The following is a 22,047-nucleotide window of genomic DNA, read 5'->3' on the forward strand; positions in this document are numbered from 1 at the left end:
ATTGCATTGGAAAAAAAGAGAACATCTTGGTTTAATATTTTAAAAAAATAGAAAATCCTGCTTTACTTGTTTTTCAAAATAAATATGTTGGTATTTATTCTGCACTGTGTTGGTAGTCAAGAGCAGTTAAGAGCAAGAACATTAATTCACTGTATCTATGAAGTATTCCTAGGTTAAAAGGGGAGATGGCATGTAGGTAAATGAATAAAGCATAGAGCATGTGTGGTATTATAGACAGGTGACTAGAACACTGTGAAAACCAAGGAGATAAATAAGTGTCTGGTGGAGAGTATTGTGCTTACTTCCTTATCTCATCTACATTGCTATGAACTTAGAAGACTTGCAAACAATACTTGCAGATTTGTTAATTACATTTATAAGTTTTATTTTATACACGTCTTAAAACAAAAGAGGAAATCTTGAAATTCTTTCCTCTCAAGAGACTAACTATACCTACAGGAAGTCTAATTGTTCGGGTTACATATAAGTTTTTTAAAACACTGCAATTTTCCTAGGATTTATTATGTCAAACATAAAGGAGAACAAAATCAGACTTTGTAAAATGCATGGCATTTACACTGATTCATTTTCAGCCGGCTTCCTCTAGCTTGCTTCCAGTTGGCAAAGGAAGAAATTTAAGACACTAATAAAGATGGTACTTATTTGCTGAATTTAAAATTCTGGTTGAAACCCTTGCACACTCATAGAACTCAAGAACTGAACCATTATATTTCCAGCTATAACTCTTCTCCATATAATATTGCACTATCTGATACAATATTTTGTATACCACATCATTAATCTCTATGAATCATAATCAAGACTTTAATAGAAATTAGATTACAGCATAAAAAGTATATATAAGTATATATATTAAATGTCTTAACATATCTTTTATGAAATTTGGATCCTTAAAATGATGTGAGTTCAGGTAGTGGCAAATTTTGTGGATTGCAATGTTACAGTGTTGAGAACAAAGAAAAAAAATGATGAAGTAACTTGTTCAGCTTACAAATGTTGGATACACAGCATAAAATTATGTAACCCATGTTGCAGGGTTTTTTTTTTTTCCCTGAGGTAGAAATCCTTGGAACATGGGTCCATATGTCTTGTACCCTGACTTATACAGGACACATGTGAATACGCCATGTCCTGGAACCAAACCATTGCTTTTCTGCCTATATTAAGATAACTGATTTTCCCCTTAGACTCTTTCACTGGTTGGTTTTTAAATATTAAGCTAACCTTGCATTCCTGGAGAAAATCCAATTTAATCCTGATATATTTTTTAACTATTCCTGGATTTTGCATGAGATATTTTGCACTGTATTCATTTGAGTTATTCATCTGTAATTTTTCTTTATGGAAATATCCTAGTCAGATTTTTATATTATTATTGGAAAGGTATTACTTCTGTATTTTCTGAAACATAATTTTTAAAATATAAATATGTAAATTTTATTGGAGAAGCTATACATACCTAAAGTTTTTTTGGGGGGAAAATGTTTTTATTTATGTATTCAATCACCTTAGACACAAGACTATTTAGATTATTTATTCTTGTGCTAATTTTATTAAGCTTATTTTTCTCGGAAATTATCCATTTCATCTAAATTGAAAAATTTGCTGTCATAAAGTGTCTCATATTATTGCACAGTTATCTTTATAATATCTGTAATATTTATAGAAATATCCTCTTTTAAATTCATGATACTGGTATTTATATCTTGTATCCTTTTTTGTCAGTCTTTCAAGTTATGCATCAGTTTTATTCATCTTCTCATAGAGCCAATGTATCTATTTTCAGTTTTCTATATTACATTTGTCTTAGTTTTGGATCACTCAGACTTTGATACAAGGTTTCAAATGCCAGTAGTTTATTTAGAAGATGAAGTAACCACCATTGTGGGTAGGAAGGTGAAAGGAAAATTGCCAAAAAGTATCTGTTATGAATCTTCGGGTTATAATTAATTCTACTGGAAACACTTTAGGAACCAGTATATACACATTCCTTAGAGTAATTCCTGCCCCCTTACCAAAGAATGAGGGAGCTGTGCAGTCTACATGTAGCGTCAGTTATTGGTTGAGAACTTGTGAGAAATTGTTTCACAATATTTTTTCACATGTATGTTACATTTCAAAAACTTAAAAAAAATTAGTAGCAGTTATTGCTGAGTAGTGGATTATAAAAGATTATTATTTTCTGATTATTTATATAAAAACCAAATTTTCTGTAGTAAGTTTGTATTTTAGCACAGATTATCAAAAGCATAAAGTGTACCTCTTAAATCCATGGACATGAGAAATGTTGGTTAGTCTGAATTTTTGTTGATTCATATGTGTCAATCCGTATAAAAGCAAGCCTAATACACATTCCAACTTGCGTTTATCCATTTGGTTTTAGGTGTCCATTAGAGATTTCAGGTTCTTTTCTTGTGTCCAAATGCATAAGCCTACTTAATTGAAATGTGTGGTAAGTAATAATAAATAATACAGTAGGGGCCGCTATCATCTTCTAAGTTTTCCCATCATGCTGTCAATGTCACCCAAAGAAACATTAATGTTCCATAACTATGCAGCAGTGGAACATGGTGTGCCAAATCCCAAATCACAGAGCTTCAACTAAGCAAGCCATCTAATAACTGTCATTGTCATAATCTTAGTGTTGGGGTTATTTATTCTATTTTTCCATCTGTCAGAATTCTGTATAAACTATTTGGTTTCTAGGGTGGGTATTATTCCAATGCACAGCTGGCTAGAATTTCCCCGAAAGTTTCTTCCCTTAGAAACTTTTGCTTGTATTACCTGTTGTCTTCCTCTCTTCACTGAGGTCACTATTGGAATGTGCACTGTGATAGGCAAGGGAATTACTTTTCCTCCGTGAATTAGAATTAGATCTATAGATGAAGACCATGAGGTTGGGAGTAAAATCATTGTATCCTTGTGAATATAATTACCTATTACATTTTCAGCTCTATTTTGCATGCCTTGCAGTAGTTTTAAATATTATTATTCAAACTGACTAACTCAGAAGCACCCTCTTTGGTCAGATTTTTTTGAGAGTGAGAATACTTGCAAAATACTAAGTTGCTTCATAGTATATTCCTAACATTTTTTATCCCACAGGAAAGATTGGATTGAAAGCTTAGGTCAAATAGGTCAGCTTTACATGAAATAACTTACTTTTACCAGAAAAATTGATGCATGAATACCATTTCTGATGTCTGTGACCATCTTAAATGAAAAGGCAATTCCACTTGAAATGGAGGTAGTAAATATAAAAGTCCAAATCCCTAATTACCGGAATCATATTGTAGTATGTTTATGCTTTTGTCTATCAAGCAAGAATAGTTTTAAGCATGCTTTCATTTCATGTGTTAGAAAGCAGTATGGGGATAGTTCTTCCAGATGTCCCTCTCTTACACTCACTCTTAAATTAAGGTACATTTACTTAGGTGTCCAATTCAAGAAATCTCCCATGAGATCTAACCACGAGTATTGGTTACCTTAGTATATTTTTGATTAGTTTTTGTAGAAGATGCAGTATGGCATTTCAAAAGAAGTTTGCGTTACACTTAGATGATCAAAGTATATGTAGACATAAACTAAAAACTATTAGCCAGTATCTATTGGTACTATCTGTCTTTCTGTACACCACAAAAGATTTGTTAGCAGTAGGAAAGAATCAGTATAGGCTAAATTAGAGAGCTGATATATAGGTGAAATTAAGAAAGTTGTATACTGTGAATTAATTCATGTGTTTGTGCTTAAGTTCATGTTCAGCAATGATTTCAAGAAAGGTAAACCAATAGCAAAACACCTAGCATCTGGTCACTGATTATTTTGCAACAAAGATTTTAGCCATTAGGGGCCTGGGTAGTATAGATAAATTTATCAAGATAACATTAGCATAATTATTACAAAAGTAAGTTTGCCTTTTTTCATATACTTAAGATTCTTTGAAGGAGTTAATAAAATGCATAGCATGTCTGTAATTAAGACAGAGACTGTAATTAACTTAGATTTTAAGTGGCTTTTGTTGAATCTCTCTCCACAGGCTACCAAAGAAACCGGATGACCCTGGAATAAAATTCACTAATAAATTATAAAAGTAATTAAGGACTAGAAAACACCAAATAGTTATAAACAACCAAATCTGAGCAGATGGGAAAGCTAACACCAACACTCAAAATATCATGTGTATCAGGGTTAGATAGAGTTGTCAAATTTATTAAGTAGGATTGGGTGGAGAGACATGTTCATAGGAAAATGGCAACCATGATGAATATGTTGTACATATTTTAGAAAAGCAGGGAGAATTGGTATGCTTCATGAAATATTTATTGAGTGATGATCATGTTTCAGGCACAATGGAAGATGACACAAAGACTAATGACATACGGCTTTTGACATGAAGAGGCTCAGAGTCCATACAGGTAACTTCAATAATAAGTACTATGATAAAAGGATACACAGAGAGCTATTCAAGTTCAGAGGAAGTGGATTTGACCCTACATGATGTAAGGTTATCAAAGAATGCTTCCTGGAAGAAATGACACATGAACTTATTCTTGAAATATGAGTAGAAGGTGGTCAAGTGAACAAGTAGGAGATAAGGAGAAGGTATTTTCAGAGTGAAGTAAGTCAGAAAGAGAAAGACAAAATACCGTATGCTAACACATATATATGGAATCTAAGAAAAAAAAATGTCATGAAGAACCTAGGGGTAAGACAGGTATAAAGACACAGACCTACTAGAGAATGGACTTGAGGATATGGGGAGGGGGAAGGGTAAACTGGGACAAAGTGAGAGAGTGGCCTGGATATATATACACTACCAAACGTAAACTAGATAGTGGGAAGCAGCCTCATAGCACAGGGAGATCAGCTCGGTGCTTTGTGACCACCTAGAGGGGTGGGAGGGAGGGAGACACAAGAGGGAAGAGATATGGGAACATATGTATATGTATAACTGATTCACTTTGTTATAAAGCAGAAACTAACACACCATTGTAAAGCAATTATACTCCAATAAAGATGTAAAAAAAAAAAAAGGAGAGGGTATTTCAAGCTGAGTTTTGACAGTGAGCACAGATAGAGAGCAGTGAAATGTCACAGGGCATGAAGGTTGTCAGTGTTACAGCTAAAGTAGAGTAGGGAGTACCATGAAGAAATGCCAAACATGTAGGCAGGGGTCAGTTTATGGTCAGTTTATGGCAGATTTTTTATTCTAAAGAAAGAGACTTGGATTTTATCTTGTAGACAATAAGGCTCCCACAGAAGCTATTTAGTAAGTTGAATCCATAGTCAGAGTTTCTTATTTGAATGATTACTTTGCCAGTAGAGCAAAACAGGAGAGGAAAAGTTGGTTCAGGAGGCTATTACATTGATTTGGATGATAAATAAGGGCCTGGCATAGTTAGAGAGAGTAGAGATGGAAAAACTATAGATTCAAGAAATATTTAGAAATTAGCATCATTAGACATCAATTTGGGTGTGAGAAATGAGAGATTAAAAATAAGAATTCAAGGGTATTTGCCAGGAGGGAAAGTGCACATTTAAAAGTAAGAGAGAGAATTTTATCACTCTACCTGCCAGCTTTGGAGAAGGGTTACTGAGCAAAGTTTGGTGAGATACCTTCAAAAGTAAAGCCCTGCTGTTGAGAAACTTGAGCAAGAAATAATACCTGCCTTTGAAGACTATATTGCTGAAACAGTGTTTTCTTGATACCAGAATGTTCGGAGCCTAGTAAAATAATTTCTCTCACTGACAATAGTATTGATTCTAGAAGTTTCATTCTATCTTATTTTTGACATTCAGATAGAGTTTAAGACAAGATAAACTTCCAGTAAGAAAGGACATTGGATGGTTTTGAAAAATAATGTAGACTAGGACATTTTGTCTAGTTTTATAAACTCTACCTTTGCCCTAGTATGACACATGGTAGTATGTAAAGTTACTATATCCCATGGGTCAATACTGAGAAAAATCCACAGAGTAGAAATAGTCTGCTAAAACATGAGGTCTTTGCAGAAATGGGATATATCTCATGCATCTTTTACCCACAGCACCCCACATGGTGTTTAGTACCTAGTAGGAACACAAATAATGAGATCTAGATTTAATTGAATGACATTAAAATAAAGCTGTTTTACTAATTACTTTCACAGATTAAGCTTGCAAAATGCATTACAAGGCATTTTGGTGCAGAATTTTGATGGCTGAAATCATTACTTGAATTGCTTCTAACTGGGTTAAGCAGGAAATACTTTTTTCAAATAGCACCATATTACAAAGATAGAAGGGTAAGCTCATAAAAATTTTTTTATATCAACCTAGAAGGACCATAGGCCCTAATTATCAAGGAGACAGCCCTGTTCATGTCTCTCTCAAGATGGTACTAAGGCTTAATATTGCTAAATTCTATCCTGCTCAGCCACAATTGGCTTTACCCTTAATGTGGTCCCTGGCTCTTTTTCCTCTTCTGGTATTTATACATTACTGCCCATGATGTTGAATCTTGTTTTACTACAAAATCCTTTTTTAAGCTCTGCAGGATGCAAACATACCTCAAGTAGATTTTCTACAGTAAGGAAAATTAACATTTATTGCACACCCAATATGTGCCAAAAACTGTGCCAGGTGTTTTACATAAATGTACTTAATATTCACAATATTCTATAGGGTAAGTGGTATTATTATTTATTTTATACATGTGAAAACCAATGCTCAACATTCCAACATCTCACAGATACAGAGGTACAGATGGAAAAGCAACATGGGTCTTCAAGCTTTAAAAGCCATGGGCTTTCCCCTGAACCATGCAGTCTAACAAATGCACATTTGAGGAGCTTTCCTGTCTTCCATGTGTTAAACTCTAAATAAATGGATCACCCTGGTATAGTCTCCATGTTTTCAGCTTTAATTTCCTAAAATAATAGACTTCACCTATTCAGTACTTCTCTCACTTTCTCATATCCCTGAATACTGACACCACTGTCCATTGTATAATTGTATTCTTCAGTCATCCCTTGAACTTGGTTTACCTTCAAGTCTCTCCTGAATTTAATGTCCACTCTCCTCTTAGGTGCATTTTCTTCTGGCCTACTACACTCTCAAACTGCTCTCATGATCCCTGAGTCTCTCTTTTCTATATGCTGCCCCTACCTTGTAGTCATTCCTCATACTCAGTCAGCCAATCTAAACGAGTAATAAGATTCTTCTCCCTGCTCCTTAGCCTCACTTCCTATCAGGTCACCTCTACCTCCATCATCATTTCTGAAATGCATGCAGTTCCACAAATATACCCCATTATTTCATCTCACTGTACTTTTGTTTATGCTACTGTCTTTGCTTGGAGTTTTCCAATCCTACCCTATGGAGAACACCTGTATCATGACACTTCCAGAGGATAAAATACTGTATTCAAGCCGCTGATTCTAGGGCATATAGCAGCTTTGTTAAATGTAAGATATATGTTAAGCAAAGCTTGAAACCAGAAGGAAGATATAGAATAAGACTTACGCTGTTTTCAAAACAATGGTTCTGCTTTCAACTGACTACATCCCTCATACCACAGCCCATTAGGTGAAGGAGCTCTGTGGTGGTTCGTGCTTTCTCTACCCTCTAAGATTATTTGATGGTTAGGGTTTATGCTTTCAGTACTACCACTGCTGACCTGATTCCAAGTAAATGAGAGAAGATTAATTTTGGGAACTTTTGTGCTTGTGTATCTTCCAGTACTCATTTCTCTCCATTTGCTTTAATTTTAGTAAAAGCATCATCATATAAAGAAAAATATGTAAAAATAAGCCTAATTTCTCCCCTTTTAAAAAAATAAAAATACTGAAAGTACCCTGGGTGTCCATGAAACTGCATCTGAGAGCTCAAGCTGCAGTGCTAGGAGTGACAAGTGAGCTTTATCCAGGGCTATAGCTTCCTTTGAAGATCAAGCACCCAGCTGATACACTTGGTATCATTTTAGATGTGGCTGGGGTTCCTCTCCGGTTTTAAATTCTGTTAAAAATCCTAGCCAAAGGTGATAAACTGATTCCAATTTAGCTTCTTCTTTAAACAGAATCTAAGCCCAGAAATGAAGCCAGCCACACCTTTGAAGTGCTGTTGAACATGGCAACTGAGTAGGGGGTGGGAAGAAGCAGAGCGAGAGAGGTGTGAATGGAGCTGAGTTTAAAAAGAACCATAGGACTTGGGTTGCGTTTGCTCAGCCTCTGGGTTGTTCAGGTAAGGAAAAAATATCATTAAAAATAGCGGGGGACCATCAAAATGGTTTAAACAACACATACCCTGGGATTTTCCATAGCCAGGCTAAGCACTTTAGATTCAGTTCAGGTTCTACACTGAAAATAGAAAGGTGCAGAAAGTATCTGTGCCTATGACTTATAAAGCATTGATTTTTTTTAAAGATGTTATTGCCATGTACCCAGTTTACTTCCAGTTTATCTTTTGTAGTGACTTCCTAGCAATTAGCTCTATCAAAATTTCTAAGTCATTTTATGGTGTTGTCCAAAAGCTTCAAATATATTCTCCAGAAACACTTTTCCAACAATGTAAAATTTCTAATATTGGATGTTATTTCAGGAAATTGAGGCATGGCACGTTCATGATTGCTTTGAAAATGCATATATTTCTGGGAGAGATAATAGTAATCCTTTAACACTTTAGAATGACGTCCTCACAGGTTAGAAAACAACGACTTGACAAAATGTTCAGAAGGACGGGGATGGGGGCAGGAGAGTTTTGATTTATGAGGGGACAGAAAGAAGATTGATGAGTTAAAAGATGATCTAGTACCACAGGAGTTTTGTAGATGGAACAGGAGAAATCAGGATACCACAGAGGAGTTTCAATATGTGTAAATTCCTGTGAATATTTGTGTGCTCATAGGTAGTAGAATGAAGTAGAATGGAGAAATGAAACAGCAGCCTAAATGAATTGCTTCTGATTCATTTTGCAAAATTATTTGTGTTATATGTCTGGAGACAGCAGCTTTGTCATGTAACTCTTCAGGCTCTCAGTTTTCCCAATCTATAAAACCAGAGCATGGGACTATTGGACTAAATTATGTGTAAAGTACCTTTTGGGCTAAATATATATATTTAACATACAGTTATATAATAATAACATATTTGTATAAGTTATTTAAATTAATATATAATTAAATTAAAATAGTATATATTTAATTCAAAATATATATAAATATATATTTAATTCATGTAGTCCATACATTGTGTATATATATATCTATTAAATATATACCTATTGAATAGATATAGATATATATTTGTTCCATTTCCAGCTCTAATAATAACTTGCTGAATGACCATAGAGCAGTCATTTACCACCTCTTGTCCTTAGTTTTCTCACCAGCAAAAGAAAGAAATAGACTCAAGGACCCTTAAGTGCCTTTTCATCTCTAATCTATCATGAGTCTATATTTTCTGTAAATGGTTAAATTTTCCACATATGGACTGCAAGAGGAGCAGTTGTGCTTCCCTGTGTTTTATAGATTCAAAAGTGGCCCAATGTGGTGTCCAGCCAGTTAGGCCCCTAGATTCATCTGAAACCCCAATTATGCCCCTATGGCCCTTCCCACAGACCTACATGAAATTGTTTTGCTTCCTTTCTCTTCACACAAACAACCCCCACTCCATTTCTCTCAGATTGCAAAGGACTATGATGCCTCCAAAGCACTTTCTACACCAAAGCACCTACACACAGACATCTTATGTTTTCTTTTATAGTCACATCCCTGATATAGTCACATGCCTAATATTTTTTTTGGATGATATCTAGGAATTCTCTCTCTGCTCCCTTTTTTTCTGAGGGAGAAATTAATAAGAATTTCTCCTCCTTCACTACCAAAGTAGTCAGTATAGGACACTCCCTCTAAAATTAATGGCAATTTTTCCTGATGGTATCGTTAGTGGATGCAATACAAATAAAACTCTCGACTACTCCAGTGACCCTTATCTCAAGTGGATCATTTCTTTACCCAGGAAATTACAGAGAGGTGAATCCCATCTCAGTTTATCTCCTGTTCTAAGTAGAAAGACTCTCCCTTTCAACAGGGGGTAAATGATCTCAGTACATAAAAGAATGCCATCACTTATTATTGGATTGTCTTGTCTTTCTGAGCCCTGAATTCAAAACCTTTCTGTCCACAGGAGCATATTAGTTTTCCGTGCTGTATAAAAGAGACCACAAACTTAGAAACTTAAAAACAACACATATGTATTATCTCACAGTTTCTGTAGCTCAGAAGAGTACAGCTTAGCTTGGTTCTCTGCTTCAGTGTCTTATCAGGCTGCAGTCTAGATGTTATTGGCATTGCAGTCTCATCAGAAGCTCAACTGGGGAAAGATATGTTTCCAATTGCTCCTCAATTCTTGACAGGATTCATCCCCTTGTGGTTGTAGGACTAAGAGTCTCCCGAACACACTTTTTTTTCTGGCTGTTGACCAGGCTGCTTTCAGCTCCTAAAAGCTACCTGCAATTCCTTGTCACAAGACCCTCTTTATAGGCCCTCGCACAACATGGTAGCTTACTTCTTCAAGCCCAGCAACAGAGCAAGAGTCTCTGACCTCAGGAATTCCCAGTCCCATTTTTGAGAACTTGCAACTATCAACAACAGCAAAAAGTCATGCCCACCCGAGGTAATTTTCCTTTGATTAATTCAAAATCAACTGATGTAGGACCTTAACCACATCTGCAAAATTCCTTCACATTTGCTGTATTCTCTTGGGTAGAAACAAGTCACAGTTCCTGTCTACACTCAAGGGGATGGGATTAGACAAAGGTGTGGATATCATGAGCTGGGAAATTGGGGCTTTTGGGGGGAATCTTAGGGTTTATCTGCCATAAGAAGTATTTCTATTCCATACGTATGTCAGATGAGTGCTCATTATTGACCTATTAACAAACTACTCTGTTGTTTTGTAGGGGAAAATAATTGTAATTATACAAGATTGAAGCTTGTGGGTGAGCAATGGTAGGGAAATAGCAGGTGATCATTGCTTTCACCTCCTGTTCATACGGCTTTAGAAGTAACTGAATTGTATAACTGAAGTAACTGGTGTTCTTTAAATATCATAGGTTTTTTTGTCTGTATTATGAATGTTTCATTTTGTATAAAACTTTTATCTTTGAAAGTGTTTTTTATAAGTGTGCTCATGTGATTAACAGTGATAGTTTGTCTATATGTTAAGTGTAAGAGGGACAATAATATTTTATCATGACTTAAAGATTTAAATATATATAAAATCAGTGAGTATCTAATTGTGATTGTCTGTGTGTACAATCACACAGGAAGCACACAAGTACCTTCCTGTGTGCCTGGCACTGTGTTAAGTACTTTGTGTATTAGCAAATCAAATTTACACAACAACCATTTCAGCTAAGTAGTGCTATAACAAATTTTAAAGACAGGGAATCTCATGATTAGGTGAGTTAAGTAACTTGCCCATGGTCATATTGAGTCAAGATATAGGTAGAATCTGGGTTCAAGTTCAGGACTATCTGACTCTAGCTATCACCCGCATTCTTCATTATTGTACTATAGTAACTTGTGATGTATACTATTTTCTCCATTTTTTAGAAGAAGGAAATTGAACTACTGTCTAAGGTTAAAGTGTCTTTCCCACTTGCTTGCAGACTACTTCAGGGCAAGGAGTCTACCTTGGTCACTTTTGCATCCTCATCCTAGCACACACTAGTCAACATGTGCTGAATGACTGAAGTTGACCAAAGTCAAGGCTTTAATCCATCTCTGCTTCTTTCGAGATTTTGTATTTTCCCCTTCTAATCAGTGTCTTCCCAGACCTTGCTCTTAAAGTAAAAAATGTCACCTTGAACAATCTGTAATTTATCCAGTGGATTAGGCTTCAAGTCTTTGAATCCTTGCTTTGCTAGCATGTTAAAGGAATTGATGAATTTTGGGGAGAGACTTTTCTGGGGGAATAAACTATTTTGCGAGCACTTAGTAAGCACATTAACTCCTTGAGCCTGTGTGAATAGTACTTCAACTGAGCAAATGGTGCTCTAGTGGCCTCCATTCTAATGAATTTCCCAAAAATGGTTGACTCACCTCATCTGAAAAGATCATTTGGTGAAATGATTTGAGCCACTCAGTGGGAGAACTGATAAAAATGCAAAGTGATTGAAATGTAAGAAAAACATTCTGAACTAAAGAGAGTGACCTTTTATGAAGTTCAAGTTCTTCTCTAAGGAAATTCAGCTATTAATCTAAAATTGTTGTACACATGGCTAAAAACAAGGTGCTAAACTGTTGCTTAGGGCATACAGTGTGATTACCTTAAATATGAGATAAAGAATGGTCATTTTAGTTAGTAAGTTTATTATTATTTTCATATTCTCTGTTATGGCTGTAATAACTATCCATCCTCAAGCAGAGAATTAAGGGGCTGAATTTACTAGTAGCCAAAAGCAACATTCTAATGTCAGATTTACAATGATAGACTTTTTTTTTTTAATCAGTTTTGCATTCCAGTACACACAACTAGCGAGATCTTTTTCTTTCAAACTTCCAACATGTCAAAAATATCCTCTTGGCACTCCCCGCCGGCTGCAGCCTGACACACCACGCGGACCCCCAGTCTCCCCGGCCCCCTCCCCCAGGCATGGCCCAGGGCCTCGCCTCACTATGGCAGCAGCACAGCACGGCACCCTTGACTTCATGCTCGGCACCAAAGCTGATGGTGAGACCATTCTGAAAGGCCTCCAGTCCATTTTCCAGGAGCAGGGGATGATGGGGTTGGTGCACACCTGGCAGGACCATGGCTATTTAGCGACCTACGTAAACAAAAACGGCAGCTTTGCCAATTTGAGAATTTACCCGCATGGATTGGTGTTGCTGGACCTTCAGAGTTACGACAGTGATGCGCAAGGCAAAGAAGTTGACAGTCTTTTGAACAAAGTAGAAGAAAGAATGAAAGAATTGAGTCAGGACAGTACTGAGCAGGTGAAGCGATTACCACCCATAGTTCGAGGAGGGGCCATTGACAGATACTGGCCCACTGCAGATGGCCGCCTGGTTGAGTACGACATAGATGAAGTGGTGTATGATGAAGACTCACCTTACCAGAACATTAAAATTTTACACTCAAAACAATTTGGAAATATTCTCATCCTCAGTGGGGATGTTAATTTGGTGGAAAGTGATCTGGCGTATACCCGGGCCATCATGAGCAGCGGCAAAGAAGATTACACTGGCAAAGATGTACTGATTCTAGGAGGCGGAGATGGGGGCATATTATGTGAAATAGTCAAACTGAAACCAAAAATGGTCACTATGGTAGAGATTGACCAAATGGTGATTGACGCATGTAAGAAATACATGGGAAAAACATGTGGTGATGTCCTAGACAATCTTAAAGGGGACTGCGATCAGGTTCTCAGAAGACTGTATCAGAAGACTGTATTCCAGTACTGAAGAGGTACACCAAAGAAGGGAGAGAGTTTGATTATGTGATTAATGATTTGACAGCTGTTCCAATCTCCACATCTCCGAAAGAAGATTCCACATGGGAGTTTCTCAGACTGATTCTTGACCTCTCAATGAAAGTATTGAAACAGGATGGGAAATATTTTACACAGGGGAACTGTGTCAATTTGACTGAAGCCCTGTCACTCTATGAAGAACAGCTGGGGCACCTGTATTGTCCTGTGGAATTCTTAAAGGAGATCGTCTGTGTCCCTTTGTACTTGGAATTGTGGACACTGTTTGGAAGAAAGCTAAACCTTGAAAATCAATTTCCCCTAATCATGTGTGCTGCAAATAGCCTTCCTGACCTTCATATGCTGTACATGACGTCGAAAGGAGTCAGGCAATTAATTGTGAATTCCTTCAAGTTTCCTTTTTTAAATTATTTTTTAATTTAAAAATCAAATGGAAAATGTATATTTTGATGAACTAGAGTTATTTTTTTGAAGGATGATTAGACAGCACAGTGAAGGCTGCTAAATGCACTGAACCTCTAGAATGTGATTTTTGTTTTTGTTTTTCTATGTGGGCTTTTTTTGTTTCTGTTTTGGTAGACTTCGAATTTGATTGTTTGGAGGAATGAACATAATTGTTTTCTTCTGGAGGGAAGCTCTTGACGGGAGTTCCTTTTCCCACCAAATTGACATAGGTATTAAAATTTGGTGCTTATAAGGAAAGACTTTTAAAAATGAATAGCAATGCTTCGATTAAAATTACAAATGAGAAAAAAAAAAATCCTTTTTCTTGGACTTCCCTGGTGGAGCAGTGGTTGAGATCCCACATGCCGCGGAGCGGCTGGGCCCGTGAGCCATGGCCGCTGAGCCTGCACGTCCGGAGCCTGTGCTCCACAACGGGAGAGGCCGCAACAGTGAGAGGCCCGCGTACCACACACACACACAAAATCCTCTTTCTTTTCAAGGTCTTGAAAGCCATATGTACTTATCTTATTAGTATTATAGCACACATCCCAAATGCTCCTCACACCTCCTGCCCCAGCCCTAACTCTGGCTGTTTCTTCAGTTTACAGTAAAATTAAAACGAATCCAAGCTACTTTGTTCATCTTCGCTGAAAATTATTTTTTGTTAAATGTTACCTAAATTAGCCAGAGTTTTTGTTCTCATTTATATACCTGAAGCTCTTGTAAGTTTCCTTCAAATTATTATTTAGCTACAAATGTGACCACTTTTACCTGCTCCTTGGAATATTTTTCATTGGTTTCTTAGACAGAATAGTGCATTATCAGTGCTAGTGAATAAACACTCTGTGAGAATGAGGTGAGTCAGCATAATCACGTGCTACTTTACTGATGAGTAAGCCAAGGTAAAGAGAAGCAGTGATTCTCCCAGTGTCAAACGTGTCAGCAAAAAGAAAACTTAAAAACCTGAGCTCATGAATTGTCGTCCAATTGCTTAATGTTCTGAGCCAAAATGCTTCTCTTTAACATCTAAAATGAGTTATTTCCACACATCTCTAAATACAGCAGTAGTTGAGTTAGAACCTGCTGTCTTTTTGTGGGACAGATTTTAACATGATTTTGATGCCAGATATGTTGGTGCAACCTTCTCATCAGAAGAAATACTTCACATTAACAATCAAAACTTACATTCTACAATGTTTTTCTAGCTCTTAGAAGCCATAGGTTTCTGAACAGACACACCAAAGGCTACCAAACTGTGTAGGGGAGTAAGGGGAGGAAAAAGAGAAGAGAATAAGGGATAAGAGATCACATATTTTGTCCTTATACTCTTTCAATGAGAGATGCTCTTGAAGTTTTCGATATGAGAGTCTTCCATTGGATTTCTTTTGACGGAAGAACTCCTATGTTCAGAAAATATTTGAAAGCTAATGATGCATACTGAGGTATAATATTTTTTATATTTTATTCTGACGTCTTAAAACGTTTATATTATTTGTATAGATCTAGAGACCATAGGGATCAAGGGGAATTCAATCTGTAGATTATAATGAAAATGGGACATGTTATAAGGGAGAATTTCTTATGAAAATATGCAACACTCCTTTAAAATTGCACTAACCAATATAGAGATGACCTATACAATTTTCAAATTTGAGCAGCCAGTAGAAAATAACCCCCAAAAGCCCTCTGCATGTTAGTATCCAGCCAACCGCGATTAAGGAAACCAGTGTTATTAAAAGGAAAGAACAGTTATAACTATAAATTAAGAAAATCATGCTGAAATCTGAGCCTTAGGGAGAAGATTGTAGTCATTCATTAAATCAATTCATCAATACCTAAAGGAATATTTATTGAGTCTTACTGTGGAACAAGTTGCTGTTCTAAGCTCTAGAGATAGAGCTTGAGCAAATATGCAACTGCTGGCTTTGTAGAGTTTAGGTTGTGTGGGGAGAGAGGGCAAAGCATTGGAAAGTGGAGAAGACAGACATTAAACATATAGTCCTTATAATAACTAGGTATATCATCAACATAAGCTCCAATATCAAGGAGTATATATCAAACAGCTTTCAAGGACCTTATAACATAACACAAATCTTGTAAACATGCACACAAAGACCAGTGCCTCAGAGACAAAGTTTATGAGGATTGTAGGCCTGGACTTTTCTCCTTCATCTGCCATAACCCTACCTTCACTTGGAATTGTACTGCCTATACTTGTTTTCCCCTCTAGTTTAATTCCTTACAGTGTGGTATATAGTCGATGAACTTTTGTTAAATACATGAATTAATTAATATGAAAAAAAATCAAAGTATATGCCCAGTCCCTCCTGATAAGTTAGTACTTTCCTAATGATTAATTAATTAGAATAATGTGCTGTTGCCTTTTTCATGCAAGCTATCAGGAAGCTTATACTGGCATTTTGGTTCAACCACTGGAATTTGGCTAATAAGATTTCTTTTAGCCTTTTTATTTTCCTCACCCTGTTTACTTCTTGGCTTTTTTCCTTTTGTCCTGTATCGTATGATTTTGGCCTTACTCTTCCTGAATTTATTTAAGTAAGCTTAATTGAACAAATTTTGAAAGCAGACATGTTGAAAATCAATAATCTTATTTAGGAAATTCAGAAAGTGGAAAATAAAAACATTGAATTAGCACATATGTTTAATCCCCAAGCATATTTTCTTTTTCTTTGTCAGGAAATAAGTTGTAAATTTTAGTTTTGCAATGAGGGGAAAGGAACAAAAGATACAAATAATTGACTTATACATAAGCTTTCTTTTCCTGATTATAAAAACCAAAAAAAAACAATCATTACTGTGGAAAACATAATAAAAAAGGAAGAAAAGCAATACCATTTCTAAAATTTTTAGTGTATTTCCCTCTGGTTATGGAAAGAGAGAGATGCATATTTTGAACTTATATTGTTAATAGTTTGAGACAGATTACTTTTCATTGGAATGTATCATAAACCTTGGCTAAAGCCTGTAAAACTTTTTTAAATATTACTTTTAGTGACTGCATCTCATCCTAGCTTACTGAACACTCTCCTATCATCATCTGTGTAAGTTGTTTTAGTTTTTTAATTGTGTATTCCTAGGATTGAAAACTTATGTACAATGATCTATCCAAATTTTTTTGCATCTTTTATTTCCTTTGGGATTCTCCTGGAATTAGAGGGCCAACATATAGGGTATTTTTTTTTTTGAAGATGAAGAAGGTAGTCCAGATGAAATATCTTTTTACATCTCTCTCATTGCCCTATAACTTTCCTATCCTAGGAACTGATTCACATTTGTCAAAACCTAAAGCAACTGACCTCAGATATGATCAAACTAATGAAAAGAAACACGGCACCACCATTATCTTTTTTTTAGAATGCTGTGCTTTCATTAGGAAACTCTTAGGTTGTGCCAGCATTAGTTCTTACAACAACAGTGTGTTGATAAATCATATTTAGCATAAGGTTAACATCTCCCAACACACACATTGGCCTTTTTCATATGTGTTAACACTGTGTGAACTCCATTTATTGAGTGTCTTCTCTGTTTAGAGAGCTGGAGAATTTAAGGCATTTTAAATGTTCAGTGTTGTACTGTACCATCATTTATGTACTTGTTTCACATCTTTATTTAAGACTGTCCCGGGGTGTTGCCAACTCATTCATTTTTATTTTAGTCACTTAAATATTTATTTACCTCCCAAATTGTACTGGGAACTTTTCTATGTACTAGGTATATAGCTATGGAAAAAAAAAAAAGTTAATTCTGTTAAAGTGTTTGGAGATTTTGTATAAAAAAGTTACTCAAGCAATTTAAAAAATTAATTATAGAACATAATAAATAATACCCTTTGGAGGATAAGAAAAAAGTAATAGAATAATAGAAATACTAATGAAATTGATGATGAAATATTACATCTCCTGTGACTAATAAAGCCAGCAACAGTTCTATTTTGAAACAAAAAAAGATTGTCTAGAGTCTATAAGGTCTTGCAGAAGTCACCCAGGATCATGAAAATAATGACATTGTCAGTGATACAATAATATTTTATTCAAAGTTTCCTCACTCAGGCTGTTGGTAAATAGATAACATAATGTTTAAAAGACCCATAATTAGAATAAAAAAATATATTGTGAAACCTTTTTTGTAGTGCTTTACAGAATATAATTGCTGCTCTAATTTTCATGATGGTGCACGTGTTTTGAACACCTCACTTCACTATGCAATAGAATTTTAATTTTTCAGAATTTAATTATTCTGATTGTTTAATCTAGTAAGTTAGACCAGGAGGTATTATGATGAAAATCTGTGATAGACATGGGGATGCACTACTCAGATCTCATTTCAAGGAAGAACTTGCTGCCCAGCTACACAGAGAGAAGTCAGGAGATAGCCTTCAGCTTTCTGCAACTTCTGGGTCTGCCTCAGCTGCAAAGACAACTTTGCTCAAGGGCAAGCCCACCCCAAGGCCACCTGCCTCCAGTGACTGAGTGAGATGATATACAGGCTCTGCTTTTTCAACCAGAAGTGAGACTCCCTCCAAAGCTCGCTGGATGGCTGGCTGAGGCACATTACAGTTTGACTTGTTTCTCTCACTAATCCTGCTTCTGCCCAAGCCCTTCACCAGTTTCGATCTCCTATAAACATCTTGCACCCGAAACTCCATATCAGCTGTGCTTCCAGAGAACTCAGCCTGGGACAGTGACTGACCTAAGTTTTAAACGAACATCTTAACATGACACAGCAGTCTAAGGTAGATGTCTGAACCCCCATGCAGAAGGAGCAGTTTCTGAACTACCTCAAGGGCCTTGATATACTAGAATTGCATCACAAAGAAAACACCCATTGCAAAGGGTGCATTACAGGGATCAAATACAACTTTCTGAATTTTATAAAAGCTTACAGAGTGGGATAATTTCTGTATCCCATAAAATGGCACATGTAAAATGCTCACCTGTGTCCTGAACATAAGAAGTTATTTCAATCACTCAGTAAATAATTCTGGGTTTCAGGCCCTGCCTCTAGTACTTACTAAGGATGCAAAGGTAAATGTTAGGCCATTCAAGGGAAGAATCCATACACAGGTAACAAGACTAAAGGTTTTGTGGGTGCTCAGTATGTGTTAAAAACTGAATAGCAAATAAATAAATAAACAACAAACAAACCTGAATAGCAGAGAACTGTGAAGGAGAAATTAATGTCCCCTAAGGTTTCGAGTTTCTGTGCTAAAGGATATAGCTAGAAAGGAGCCCTACCAAGCAGAAGTCACAAAAGGATAATAAGAATAATACATGGTGTCATATCTGCAGATTACTAAGGATTACTTCACAGTTTTTTTCAATTTACACAATTCTTTCTCCCATGAGACTTGTTCTCCTCAAACATAAGCACATTACAAAATAATCATTTAAATAAGTCACTCTGGAGTCTTGCTGACACAGGAGAGGATTTGTGTAAGGTTTCAAACTGTTCTTTTTTATTCCTGATAGGGACACACTAATGGGCCAGTGTTGTGTCTTAAGAAGCCTAAATCCATTCACAGGCATAAAAAGTGTAAATGCCAGATCCAGATGAGACATGGGAGTGTTTGGGGGAATTTGTAGATTGGCAAAGACTTAGAACATATAGCCACTGTCCAGGACCAGCTACATAAATTGCAGGGCCCAGTACAAATTGAAAATTCTCCATGTTCAAAAATGGTTAGGATTTCATGACAGCAACTGGATAACATTAAACCAAATGTGGAGTCTTGTGCAGTACATAGAAAAAATAAAGCAGCATTGCCACTACCCTTCTCACTTAGTGGTGGAGAGGCCAGGTTTGTTTTGTCTGCATGCTATAACTGACATAGAATAAGCACTCAACAAATATTTGCTAAGTGAATAAATTAAAATGCTGACTACAATTTATCTTTTACCTGTCACACACAACCAATTAGTGAAAGGGGGTCTCTTTAGATAGCATCATCCTCCTAATGATACCTGAATTTTCCATGGTGCTTTAGACAATGCTTGTGGCCCTCAAGTTCCCCTGGTCCAGTCTGTTCTGATCTGATCTTGCTTTGTTTTGTAACCAAATCAGAAAAAAATTGTGTGTGTGTGTGTATATATATATATATATGTTTATATATAAACAAAGTATTTTGGCCAGTTATGAAAATACATGCACTACAAAATAAAATAGAAATATTAACAACCTTAGAATTAGAATAATATAGATGGAAACATAAGACCAGAGAAAAAGGTAATATGCAAGCATAGTCCATAAGAGCCTATGTAGTAAATAACTAGTATACATACTTGACTGAGATTCCCAAAAATCAAAACAAAGAAATATATGATTAACTACAAAATTCTCATAGTTTATAGGAACAAAGTTGTAATAATTATATTGAATAAGCAGGACTTGCAAGTTCACTTGTAAGCAACATGTTGTTTTCTTTTGTTTCTTTTTTTTTTCCTGTGGGGCAGTTTCTTTCTCTTCCCCTGAATGAAATTTGGGACAAGTCTCATTAATTTTGAATCACTACCGGGTCATAAAAAGTCCCCCAGTCAGTAATTTAAAGGACTAATCGAGCAATTGAAATGCCTAAAGGAATCAATATGTCAAATTTTCCCAAAGTTAAAGCTACTCCTCTCACTAATTTGTGCAAACCGTAGGTCAGCGCCACACTGTGGAAAAGAGGGCATGGTTAGCTTCTGCTCCCTTTCTCTGCCGTGTGTGTGTGTGTGTGTGTGTGTGTGTGTGTCTGTGTGTGTGTGTGTGTTTCTGTTCTTCATCATGCTAACAATGGTCATTGATTCTTCCAGACAGTTTTTCCCTTAGACCCAGCAATGGGAGCTCTTACTCTGGATCCTGTGCTTTACAGAGTCCCATTATTCGCTATCTCCTAGTCTTGTCCAGCCACATGGGACAGAGAGATTATCCAGAGCAAGGAGGAATACTGTTTACGAACCAGCATTCTCTAGCCTCACTATGCTAGAAGTATGCAGGACCCTGTTATTCTTTGCCCAAATGATGCCAAGCCTGATCCCATGGTCTGTGCAGGGCTCTTCCCTAGGGGTAGCCCTCCTAAGAGGGCTGCTCTGCTGCTGTGATCACACCTTAGATTGGGGGGTGGCTGCGGTCCAGTTGTCTGTAGCAGTGAGGATGAAAGATGGACGTTTGGTCTTGGGTATTTGTATGTGTATTTGTGAGATTCCTCATGGTGCTGAAAGGAGCTGGGGTCAGATGAGAAGATAGACAGGCTATATGCTTTCCCAATACATCAGGAGACCAATGGTGGGCTTTCTATATTCTGCCAGTTTCTAGCAATGGACTAAAAGGATATTAAGAATTCTAAATTCAACTCTGGTCCCTCATATATTTAAGAATGTATATTTGTCAGTTAAAATAACAGAACATATTTTATCTAAGAGCTTTTTCCTTTAATTCATAGAAAATTCTTTAGACATATGATGTTTCTTGGAACCCTTAAATATTATAGGTAAATCTAGTTTCAGGATCTGTTGAGGTACGGATGCTGGACAAAAGGAGAGAAGGACAAAGAATTTCTTACTTGACTAAAGCTGTAGTTACGTGTCAAGCTCTCTGAGTCTCACAGGTGTTTTAAAATGATTCATTTTCTTGTGGGACATTTTGTGGGTTTTCAGAACCCTTGCATTGCTGGAGAACGGACGTACGTATTATAGTCAGTATATTTATTCTTTCATTCAAGAAATATCTAAGTTACCTTGCTCCTTGCCCCCTATGCAATATTTTGGGTCAGTCTCTAAGACAGCCCCATACCAGCTTTCTATGGTATGTAGTCTACATCTGGTCCACAGGAAGCTTTCATATATAACTTGCTCTGACAACATCTGGCCTGACATGGCCATCTCTCTGTTGTTCTATTGTGAGAATGATTAGCCTTCCAGTCTCTTATCCTTGAGACTTCCTAGGCTTGTTAGGGTATCAGTTGACTTTTGCTTCCACATTTCAGGGGAAACATTATACTTTCTCCAAAAGGTCTCCTTAAAGTTTTTCTATTTTGAATAGAAATGAGAGGAGAAACCCACTTATGGGATGGGGTCACACAAAACCAACTTTCTTCAAAGAATCACCCGTTAA

General features: G+C 36.4%; 1 pseudogene; it reads left to right on the forward strand.

Annotated features, from left to right (window-relative positions):
* Positions 1–12,610: 12,610 nt before the first annotated feature.
* Positions 12,611–13,842, forward strand: LOC137227078 (spermine synthase pseudogene; annotated as a pseudogene).
* Positions 13,843–22,047: the final 8,205 nt, after the last annotated feature.

This window comes from Pseudorca crassidens, chromosome 7 (assembly GCF_039906515.1).
Source record: "Pseudorca crassidens isolate mPseCra1 chromosome 7, mPseCra1.hap1, whole genome shotgun sequence".
Classification (NCBI taxonomy): Eukaryota; Metazoa; Chordata; class Mammalia; order Artiodactyla; family Delphinidae; genus Pseudorca; species Pseudorca crassidens.